Raw genomic sequence first — 8,996 nt, 5'->3', positions numbered from 1 at the left:
CAAATAAGTCACTTTCAGAAGTCCTGGGGGTTAAGGCTACTGTATATCTGTTTTGGGGACACAATTCAACCCATAACAGATAGAACCAGGACTCATACAGGACACATGGCCTCTTGAGCTTGAGTTTATAATGGTTTGCCCATTGTCACCTTCTCTACTCAAACCTACTCCAGCCCCTTTTGTTTTATTTTCTCCCTTAAGATTCTGTCCCTACTTCCTCAATGAATCCGTAGAAGTAGATTAGTGTCCTTCCTGCCAATCTATATCCTCTTTTTTCCAATAAGCAACTTGGTCAGGTTCAACTCACTATAGATTACTCATGATTTCCCTGAGACCTCTGCCTTCCCCATACATCTCTTTAGTAACTTTATTCCATTAACATTCTCTTTTGGGGTAGATGTGCTTAAATCACACACCTTTCTCACTCTTCAGTATTAAGAACCAACTATTGCAGAGTCAAAGGAGGCAGACAGATGTAGATTCTAAAAATTGGATTTATTACTGAATAAATCTGAATTTGAGACTATGAATAGAATTGTGGCCCTCTAGTACTGTGCACTGGATTAGACCATCTTGCACACCAACTTTTGGATGTAGATGAACTACCACAGGTAGTTCAGATATCTCCAGAGAGATCACCACAAACAGGAGCTGAGAATGTTTTCTAAGGATAGGCACCTCCATAAAGAGAGAGAAGGAGAGAGAGAGCTCCAGGAGAGTAGAGCCAGTATTTCTATTGCTGCTGCTTCTACAGGCAAGAGCCAGGCCAAGGTTAACAGAAGCCAGGAAGGCTACTCAATTAGGAGCTACCAGACAGGAAGTATGAGAATGAAGCAATAGTAATTCTGTCTAACATTCCGTACCAGCCACTCCAAGTCAAGAAGATTGAAAAAATAAAGACAGAAAGCAGGAGCTAAATGTAGTCTCAAAAAGGAATTCCCTATATACACATACACCCCATATATCATAAAACCTCTATGAAAAACAGCTCCATTTAAAATAATGTTGCCTGGGGTCATGTCATCTTACATACATGGTACTTCTCCAGGATTTCTTTTTTAAGAAAAGTAATGTATCGTTTAATAATAAATTATTGATCATAAAATGTAGGACATATGAAAAAACACAAATACAAATATAAAAGCCCATTGTTATGTCACCACTCAGAGTTAAATATTTTCCTTTTTGCAATTATATGTACACACATACATGTGTTTAGCCCAGGTCTCTGGCATGGCAGGCGAGAACTCTGCCTGCTGAGCCACCGTGGCCCCGCCCCCCTCGATTATTTAATTACCAACTAATAGTAAACTTACTACCTTTGGAAACTTTTCACAGCCATTTGGGTCATACCTAGCCCAAGAATACAGGGACTTATTGAAATAATTCTGGAAGAATAACTGAATTAGTAGGTTCCAAAATTAGGAAGTAGTTGAGATACAGAAATATCCTATAGAAGTTCAGGGCACTCCTACTGCTTTTCTCCAACATTCTAAACTCAGATGCATTGAGACTGCTCCTTTGGATAAAATGCTTGTATGGAGAGAAAGTCCTCATGCTCTGCAGTGCTTTTTGACTTAGATCCCGATGGACAGCAAAATCGGTGGTGTGACAAATGGCATCTGACATCCAGGAAGGAACATATCCCGAAAAATAAATCCATATCTCTCATCCATCTCTAATTTCAGGGGACAGGCTCTTGTGCCAGATCCATATCTGCTGCTGCCTTCCACAGACACCAGCTCCTTGTGCTCTAGCCCTATGATTAACTTGGCTGAAGCACAACTACAACCCAATTTGAGTTCAACTTTGTCCCCATAAAGAATCGTGACATGCCACTTGTCTAAAATTGATTTTAAAGGGAAAAAAAGAAACATCTGAATAAGTACACTCTCATTAATAAACAGATATTTTGCTGGTTTATAAAAGCAGGATTAAAGAGACCATATTTTTTACACTCATATACCCATCAACGCATCTAAGCTATTTGAGAGTATTTAATAGACATTAAGTATTTATGCTCTCTCTTACAAGGAATCCAAAGCTAGTACTGTGAAAAATCAAATACACATTCATCCCTTTTTTAAACTTTATTGAGTTTCCACTATGTGCAACCTTGTATTTGCCACTAGAGAGTGTAAAATAAAGAATATTTGGGTCCACACTTAAGAAACTCCCAATATACATGAAAAAAATGCTCAATGTCATTAGTCATTAAGGAAATGCAAGTCAAAAAAGCGATGAAATATCACTTCACATGAACCAGGGTGGCTATAACCAAAAGGATGAGCAATAACCAATGTTGGCAGGGATGTAGAGAAACTGGAGCCCTCATATACTGTTGGTGGGAATATAAAATGGTGCAGCCACTTCAGAAAATACCTTGACAGTTCCTCAAAAATTAATCAGGGAGGATTCCGAGGCTTTGGCTGGCGGGTGGGTTCCCCGGGTGGACGGGGGGGCAGGTGGTAAGGGGCGCACTGCGGGCGAGGGGAGAAATGATGCAGGGCCGCGAGGCGCCTCGGCCCGCTGGCTCTTCTGCCGGCCCCGCACCGTAAGAAACGTGGGCCGAGCTGGTCTTCGCCGCCGGCGGGTCACGTGCCGCAGGAAGCTCGGTTTTCCCTGCCCTCCGCTGCCCTCTGCACCCACAAGAGTTGTGGGGTGCCGCCTGGTCACACAGGGTCAGACCCTTCTCTCAGCATTTTCAGCCCCGTGTTGGAGGCATCCGGTCCTGGGGGTTCCCGCCCATCTCCCGACTGATGAGTAACTAGCTGACGCCCCAGCATTACATAAGAGGCTTACGAAACCCTGGGACAAGAAGCGGAACGTGCTTTGGACACCATGAATTTTGATGTTATAAAGGGCAAGCCAGTACGCATCATGTGGTCTCAGCGTGATCCATCGCTTCGCAAAAGTGGAGTGGGCAACATATTCATTAAAAATTTGGACAAATCTATTGATAATAAAGCACTGTATGATACATTTTCTGCTTTTGGTAACATCCTTTCATGTAAGGTGGTTTGTGATGAAAATGGTTCCAAGGGCTATGGATTTGTACATTTTGAGACACAGGAAGCAGCTGAAAGAGCTATTGAAAAAATGAATGGGATGCTTCTAAATGATCGCAAAGTATTTGTTGGACGATTTAAGTCTCGTAAAGAACGAGAAGCCGAACTTGGAGCTAGGGCTAAAGAGTTCACCAATGTTTACATCAAGAATTTTGGAGAAGACATGGATGATGAGCGCCTTAAGGATCTCTTTGGCAAGTTTGGACCTGCCCTAAGTGTGAAAGTAATGACTGATGAAAGTGGAAAATCCAAAGGTTTTGGATTTGTGAGCTTCGAAAGGCATGAAGATGCACAGAAAGCTGTGGATGAGATGAATGGAAAGGAGCTCAATGGAAAACAAATTTATGTTGGTAGAGCTCAGAAAAAGGTGGAACGACAGACAGAACTTAAGCGCAAATTTGAACAGATGAAGCAAGATCGGATCACCAGATACCAGGGTGTTAACCTTTATGTGAAAAACCTTGATGATGGTATTGATGATGAGCGTCTTCGGAAAGAGTTTTCTCCATTTGGTACAATCACTAGTGCAAAGGTTATGATGGAGGGTGGTCGCAGCAAAGGGTTTGGTTTTGTATGTTTCTCCTCCCCAGAAGAAGCCACTAAAGCAGTTACCGAAATGAATGGTAGAATTGTGGCCACCAAGCCATTGTATGTAGCTTTAGCTCAGCGCAAAGAAGAGCGCCAGGCTCACCTCACTAACCAGTATATGCAGAGAATGGCAAGTGTAAGAGCTGTGCCGAACCCTGTAATCAACCCCTACCAGCCAGCCCCTCCTTCAGGTTACTTCATGGCAGCTATCCCACAGACTCAGAACCGTGCTGCATACTATCCTCCTAGCCAAATTGCTCAACTAAGACCAAGTCCTCGCTGGACTGCTCAGGGTGCCAGACCTCATCCATTCCAGAATATGCCCGGTGCTATCCGCCCAGCCGCTCCTAGACCACCATTTAGTACTATGCGACCAGCTTCTTCACAGGTTCCACGAGTCATGTCAACACAACGTGTTGCTAATACATCAACACAGACAATGGGTCCACGTCCTGCAGCTGCTGCTGCTGCAGCTACTCCTGCTGTCCGCACTGTTCCACAGTATAAATATGCTGCAGGAGTTCGCAATCCACAACAACATCTTAATGCACAGCCACAAGTTACCATGCAGCAGCCCGCTGTTCATGTACAAGGTCAGGAACCTTTGACTGCTTCCATGTTGGCATCTGCCCCTCCTCAAGAGTAAAAGCAGATGTTGGGTGAACGGCTCTTTCCCCTTATTCAAGCCATGCACCCTACCCTTGCTGGTAAAATCACTGGCATGTTGTTGGAGATTGATAATTCGGAACTTCTTCATATGCTTGAGTCTCCAGAGTCACTCCGTTCTAAGGTTGACGAAGCTGTAGCTGTATTACAAGCCCACCAAGCTAAAGAGGCTGCCCAGAAAGCAGTTAACAGTGCCACTGGTGTTCCAACTGTTTAAAATTGATCAGGGACCACGAAAAGAAACTTGTGCTTCACCGGAGAAAAATATCTAAACATCGAAAAACTTAAATATTGTGGAAAAAAACATTGCAAAATATAAAATAAATAAAAAAAGGAAAGGAAACTTTGAACCTTATGTACCGAGCAAATGCCAGGTCTAGCAAATATGCTAGTCCTAGATTACTTATTGATTTAAAAACAACAAAAAAACCCACAAAAAAATAGTAAAATATAAAAACAAATTAATGTTTTATAGACCCTGGGATAAAGAATTTTCAGCAAAGTACAAAAATTTAAAGCATTCCTTTCTTTAATTTTGTAATTCTTTACTGTGGAATAGCTCAGAATGTCACTTCTGTTTAAGATAACAGAATTGACAACTGAGCAAGGAAACGTGATTTGGATTATAAAATTCTTGCTTTAATAAAAATTCCTTAAACAGTGAAAAAAAAAAAAATTAATCAGAGTTACCATTTCACTCAGCAAATCCACTCTTAGGTCTAACCCTAAAAGAACTGGAAACATATGTCCATGCCAAAACTGGTATACGAATGTTAATAGCAGTATTATTCATAATAACACAAATGACCATCACTGATGCATGGCTAAACAAAATGTAGTTTAGGCATACAGTGGAATATTATTTGGCTATAAAAAGGAATGAACTACTACCGCATGCTTCAACATGGTTGAACTTTGAAAACATTTGTGCTAAATGAAAAGTCAGATGCAAAAGTCCACATATTGTATGGTTCCTTTTATATGAAATGTCCAGAATAGGCAAATGTATAAAGTTAGAAAGTACTTTCAATTGCCTAGGGCTGAGGGGGAGGAGGGAGTAAAGAGTGAATGATATGGGTGTGGAGTTTCTTTTGGGGACAATAAAAATGTTTTAGAATTAGACAGTGGTAATCGATGCACAACTTTGTGAATACATTAAAAACCACTGAATAGTATACTTTAAAAGGGTGAACTTTATGGCATGTGAATTATATCTCAATAAAGATGTTCTTCTTTTAAGAAAGAAATTCCCTGTGTAATGCAATTCACTTCTCCAGTAGGTAGGTTAAAAAAGGGATGGGCAAAAGCTTGACAAAGACACTAAAGTCTGCCCTTCAAAGTTAAGGATGAGTAGGTGTGAAGTTGAGGGAGGGAAAGGACATCTAGCTAAATGGAATGACACAGACACTTAAAAAGAACTGAATAAATAAATTTTTAATGAATTAGTGTTTCGAGAATTACTTGATTTGACCATGTCACAACAGTTTCCACCCCATGTACTAAAATAATTGGGAGATGCCAAAGCAATATTCCCCAAGGGGGTTGGGAATCGCTGTTTTTTAGTCAATTGCATAATCACAAAGTTGCGATCTTAGTTTCTTCTGATATAAAACAATTCTCTGTATATCTCTGACTGGATTGATTCCTCATGAGCTCTGAGAAGAAAAGATTGCTGTTCCCTTTATCATAGATTGTGTCTACAAGATACAGACATCAAGGTTGGTGAAGTATTAAGCAAAACCTAATCATTTCTCATCATGTAAAGAGAACAATATTGAGGTGAACATATGTACTTTTTACTTCTCAACCAAATTCTTTGGAATAGAGTAATGTAGACTCAAGCCTTTAAATTTATTCATTTTCTAAATTAAATATGAGTGCTATATATATATAATATCCACAAATAATTGTTTTCTACTTCTAGATTTTAGGACTATGTAAACTTTAATACATATCAATATTAAATTAAAAAAATACAATTTGACTTACAGTTAGGTTTCAGCTATGAGCAGTTTAGTTAAACCAGTGAAGACAGAGATGGTAATTAAATAGAGTTGGTGGTAATAATGTAACATTAAGAAAAAGACGACTGACTTGCATGCTTTCAGATACAGTTGATTATTTTTTTTTAAGAAGAAGGCTTGAGGATGGAACTTGGATAATTACAAGAACCACCCTGGGTAAAAATCATTTTGCCAAGGAGAAACTGTCAGAGGATTGCAGACATGCAGAGAATAGATGTCTGAGAGGTGGGATAAAAGGTAATAGAATTTTGCCCTACTGTGGAAACTTAAGTCACAGATAGGAAAACTTGTATGTGATATCACCTTTTGAGTGACAACTGTCAATAGGAGTTGAGCGCTGATGAAGACTGTGGATTTTTTTCTAGATCTCTGTGTTGCCAAAGTCTGTCATGAGAATTGTCATTTTAAAAATCGCTCCCATAATCAGCTACTTTAGTACATTAGTTTGTAACAAAAATATCGCGGTGTAATAATTATTTGTTTTAAAGTTTCTCCATCCTACTGCATATCAGATTGGGAAATTCTCTGAACATAGTTTTACTGTTAAGTTTCTTGCTTTAAGAATAGGTTAAGAGCCTGCAAGAATTTTTTTTCAAAGATTTGAATAATTCATTCCTATAGTATATATTATGTTTCTTTTAATGAACAGAAAATTACTTTTGTTGAAAAGACTTTCATTTACTCTGTTGTACATTTTTCATCTGATCTAAAAAAAAACGATCAATTATTTTAAGAGTTAAGTTCTCTCTGGCAGTTCATTTAAGTAAGTCTTACTAAGTTAAATGACCATCAGTATTTTTTCTTATTTATCAACTCCAAGAAAAGTGCTATAACATACAGAATTAGTGTATAATTTGCTGTTGAGGAAATGGCATTGATTTTCCTGCCTATTAAAGACTCCTAATTGGAATGCAAGAATAATATGTTAACTTCTAATTAGTTGACAAAATATGGTTGATAAGAATTATTCTAGAATCAGGAAAGTAGATGGCTACTCCTATGTCCTATATAGCCAGCTTATGCCTGATGTAATAAATGCCCAGATGTGAATTGAGAGAGGATGTTAGATTCGGAATAATTATAACAAAAATGATAGCTTACAACTTCTGTTTGCAAAATGTTTTACAATATATGAAACTCATTTACATACATGATATAACTTAATTACTGGTACTTAATTTTATGTGGGCAGACATTAGGATGGCTATGATAAAAGACTGCTTTCATACTGTTAATTAAATGATATAATACATTTTAAAGTTTGTCTGCATTTCACCAAAACACTTAATGTTTTTTGTATGTATCTATTTTGTTTCATGAAATACTAACATCTGACTACATATCCACAAAACTCTCAAAATATATAAACTATCAAAAATATAAAAGCAATCCTTAACACTTAAAATGTAATTGTTTTTATTTTTTTTAATTTCCTATACAGGTCCAGATATTGAAATGACACTAGCAGTAAGCTATCTTGTGGGATATTTTCCCCCCTGCTAAAGGCATTATATAATGTGAACATATTTCTTGGGAATTCAGGGTTCTTCCAAATAGCACCCCTCATTTCTAGCCACGTCCAGAACCAACCGATCGTATATTGTAGCTCAGCCATGGAGCCAAAATGGATTTCCTAATATTGAACCCTATGACCAAAGTCACCCAGCCTCTGGGAAACTGAAGGACTGCAGGTCTCCTCACAGGAGTAGAGCCTACTGGTAAAAGCAATGCCATGGAGGAGCAGAGCTGAAAGAGAAAGGGGAGTGGAAAGAATTAGGCCATGAAGCTCAATTTCTCCGTCCAGACTCACCAGTCTGATAATTTGGAAGTGTGAGCAACTAGAGGGTTCAAATGGATGTTCCCCCACATTAAAGTCCTTCCAGTTGGAAACATGAGGCAGGGGATAATGGGGCAAGCCTAACTGCTATTGATAAATGCAGCAAATACATACATAACCATAACATTTCTTTAATTTATAGTATTGCAATATGTGCTGTGTCTTCAAAATAATTGTTAGTGTTGATTTGATAAAAACTTGTAAAATATTGGATTAAGCATACCTGCGAAAAGAAATGATATTCTATTAAGATTCATCTTAAATACCAAAAATATTTAAGAGAAACACCTTCTTGGTTATTTCATTTCTTTTTTTTTTTCTGCTTTTAATTGGAGCAATTGAAGGTTTACAGAAAAATCGTATAAAAACACAGCATTCTTTGCAGTGCAACAGTGTCTCAGTGACAGGATTCTCGCCTGCCAGGACAGAGACCCAGGTTCGATTCCTGGAGCCTGCCCATGCCAAAAAAAGAAACAAAAAACCCAGCATTCCATATACCCTCCACCCATTACATACAATTTGCACTAGTATGGTGTCTTTGTTACAACTGATGAAAGAATATTATAATTGAGGTACTATTTATAACCTCTAGTTTACATTAGGGAGTATTTTCCCCATTATATCACCCTATTAATACTTTGCATTAGTGTGGTACATTTGTTAGAATCCATGGAAGAACACTTTTATAATTGTACTGTGAACTACAGTCTCATTTACAATAGGTTCACTGTGTTGTACAGACCCATGTTTTATCTTTTATCTTTGAATTTTTACTCTGGTAACATATATATGACCCTTTTGACCACATTCACA

General features: G+C 38.4%; 1 pseudogene; it reads left to right on the top strand.

Moving 5' to 3' along the window:
- The first annotated feature begins 1,587 nt into the window (after positions 1 to 1,587).
- Positions 1,588 to 4,782, top strand: LOC143680298 (polyadenylate-binding protein 1 pseudogene; annotated as a pseudogene).
- Positions 4,783 to 8,996: the final 4,214 nt, after the last annotated feature.

The sequence above is a fragment of the Tamandua tetradactyla genome, chromosome 4 (genome assembly GCF_023851605.1).
Source record: "Tamandua tetradactyla isolate mTamTet1 chromosome 4, mTamTet1.pri, whole genome shotgun sequence".
Taxonomy (NCBI): Eukaryota; Metazoa; Chordata; class Mammalia; order Pilosa; family Myrmecophagidae; genus Tamandua; species Tamandua tetradactyla.
This window is presented reverse-complemented; position numbering and strand designations above follow the sequence as displayed.